The sequence below is a fragment of the Salmo salar genome, chromosome ssa24, assembly GCF_905237065.1.
Source record: "Salmo salar chromosome ssa24, Ssal_v3.1, whole genome shotgun sequence".
Taxonomy (NCBI): Eukaryota; Metazoa; Chordata; class Actinopteri; order Salmoniformes; family Salmonidae; genus Salmo; species Salmo salar.
Genome location: NC_059465.1, coordinates 20,582,501 through 20,585,571, shown reverse-complemented (window position 1 = coordinate 20,585,571; position 3,071 = coordinate 20,582,501). Strand labels below are relative to the sequence as shown.

General features: G+C 38.8%; 1 protein-coding gene across 1 annotated transcript in view; it reads right to left on the bottom strand.

Moving 5' to 3' along the window:
• Positions 1-1,395: 1,395 nt before the first annotated feature.
• LOC106585585 (stanniocalcin) overlaps positions 1,396-3,071 on the bottom strand; it is a 7,847-nt gene continuing 6,171 nt past the window's right edge. Inside the window, exon 4 of the mRNA XM_014171960.2 lies at positions 1,396-3,071. This exon is cut by the window's right edge and continues 1,823 nt beyond it. The gene's annotated coding sequence lies outside the window, so the exon portion shown is untranslated.

Here is a 3,071-nt window from a genome sequence, read left to right as displayed (position 1 = left end):
GCGGACAGTCTGAGCACTGATGGAGGGATTGTGCGTTCCTGGTCTAACTTGGGCAGTTGTTGTTGCCATCCTGTACCTGTCCCGCAGGTGTGATGTTCGGATGTACCGATCCTGTGCAGGTGTTGGTACAAGTGGTCTGCCACTGCGAGGACGATCAGCTGTCCGTCCTGTCTCCCTGTAGTGCTGTCTTAGGTGCCTCTCAGTACGGACATTGCAATTTATTGCCCTGGCCACATCTGCAGTCCTCATGCCTCCTTGCAGCACACATAAGGCACGTTCACGCAGATGAGCAGGGACCCTGGGCATATTTCTTTTGGTGTTTTTCAGAGTCAGTAGAAAGGCCTCTTTAGTGTCCTAGGTTTTCATAACTGTGACCTTAATTGCCTACCGTCTGTCAGCTGTTAGTGTCTTAACGACTGTTCCACAGGTGCATGTTCATTAATTGTTTATGGTTCATTGAACAAGCATGGGAAACAGTGTTTAAACCCTTTACAATGAAGATCTGTGAAGTTATTTGGATTTTTATGAATTATCTTTGAAAGACAGGGTCCTGAAAAAGAGACATTTCTTTTTTTGCTGAGTTTATGTTTAAAAGCATGGTGCAGAAGACTTGCACTTCTGAACATGATCCCTGGCTTTATGAAGCAAGTGCAGTATTCCCACTCATCTCACAAAGCGCATGTGCTTTATGTCCACTATATATTTTTCTCCAGTGAAGAGAATGCCCCCTTGTGACCAGATTCAAACCCACCAGAAAACCTCTCCTGTTTGTCTCCTAGAAAACACATAACGTTGTAATCATAGAGGACTAATGGAGAAGTACATTTTTCTTCCAGGGAGTGGTCCTGCCTTGCACTGGGATTATTTTAAGGATATTACACATCTATACTAATAATAAAAGGGGCTAGTGCCTTGCACCGTGTAAGATAATGGGATGATGACTTGCATGTGAGTGTCTCTTTAAAAGCAGAACATGTTGGAATCACTCTATGCAGAGCAGCTGCATCACCTATCCCTGGGACTGGAGTGCTGCTGATGAGAAAGCCCTACAGGACTCTTCCAAATTGGCATGAAATTATATTTGCCTCTGACTGAGATAGCGGCCATGCAGCCACTCGTGTACCGCTGTCTCTTTTCCTGGGGCACTCCAATGATACAGGCACTTTGCAGTTTCAGCTCATTTGTGCTCAAGTTTAAGAAAGTACATTTTCATAAGGATGTGCTCTGTTAGTCCTTGTTTTCTACTTCATGGGTACAATTCATTATAGATATTCATAATTGCTAATACTTGCACTTTGTTTTCAGATTTGAAGTTTAGATATACGGTATGTGTTAACAGTACCAATTTTACATGTTAGTCAAATGAAAGCAGTCAACACATTTGATACCATATGCCAGATATGATAATAGTTTATTTCTAATCAGCAAAGACACACAGTTGATGCATTTGTATCTTTCATAATTTTTAGCACAGAGAAAAAAGCCATACATCCATGTATACATAATGGGTATATATGTAGATGGGTATGTATTAAAGTGCAAGTGATTCACAAGGATCAATCATGCTTAACATAGCTACTGTATTAGGAACTTCAGCAAGTCATCTCCTCAAATGGCTTACTGATAACTTTCATCTATGAATTTGAAAGTAAAGTAACTGTCACTCCGATTAAGATTTCACTCTTACTGATCACCCAAGTAGTTTTAATTCTGGCAAATTGATTTCAAGTCTTGAGGGGAAAGAGTACCATGGAGTTCCAGAGTTCAGGGAGCCCAGTCCCCAGCCTGCCATAAACATATGGTGTATCAACAGAAAACACTGCTGCCAATTTCACTGATTTCCCTAAGGATAGATTTAGCTAATAATCCAGTAGGTCTACCACCCAAATGCACCCTATTCTTGTCTTGCAACAAATAGCCTAATGAATCAAACAAAATGTCTCAAAAGGACAAAATATGACTTGTAAGTCTGTTAATTTAATTATCATATTTGCCTATTTCAGACTTTCATACACTATGCACCTTTAACTAAACACACATTAAAAAATATGTCAATGAACCATCTAGGTTTGGGCACATCCTCACCAGAACAAACATTCAATATAAGATACATTCTCTAAAGTTACCCAGATTTTGGATTTATAAGCATAGTCTCAAGGGAGAGAAAATAAACAGAATACTATTGGCAAATATGTTCACTGCAAGCAACATTCAAATAAATTTACAAATTCTAGAAGAAGTACCAAACTGAATGTAAATGGTAAAATGCAAGTATACAGACTGATGCCAGGTTCTGTGAATGGGTTTTCACCATAGATATCCAAGTAAATGTAAAATGATAACCCATCATACAGGGGAGCAAGCTATTGTTTAGCAGCAAATGTTTTGGATTTTGTCCAGCTATTACAGACACAGAAATACATGTATTAACAGTATAGGAAGGAAGTAGTCCCAACCCATCGCAAGTGATGAATGTTTCAATGCCCCTTTATAGTGGTCATAAGAGATGCAAAGTGCATATGTAACATAAGTAGTAAGATACACTACATTGCTAATACAGTCTTAACATTTGAGTGATTTTTTCCTTACTTTTTCTTTTTAATATACACTATATTGCTACTAAAAGCAAGATATTATTATATCCCAAGAAAAAGACAAAACAAAAAACAATACAACATAAACCACAGCAACAAACACAGCAACAGAAAGGGGGAGTCTAGGGGCACATTACATTGCCTGCATACTTCACTATGAGTATGGGAGCAAATAAGCTGCTGCCACATTCATTCAGCATCAGCTGGCACTGTTTGTGACAAAGGGCAAGGTTGTGTGTTATTGAGAATCCTCCATTTGAGAGATTATTGCATAGGTTTGTGAGTTTTTAACATTTCAAATGATTTGGTATTGTAAAACCACCAGATCTCTCTAACATTATTTTCCCCTTGTGCACATCGCCTTCATCCAGGCATGTGTGAAAAGTCTCTTGAATTAACCTCCCTTTATTGAAGCACTTATGGAGTAATGTCACCAGGGTAACCTTTCTGAGAGAAACATTATTTTGCATGATATTA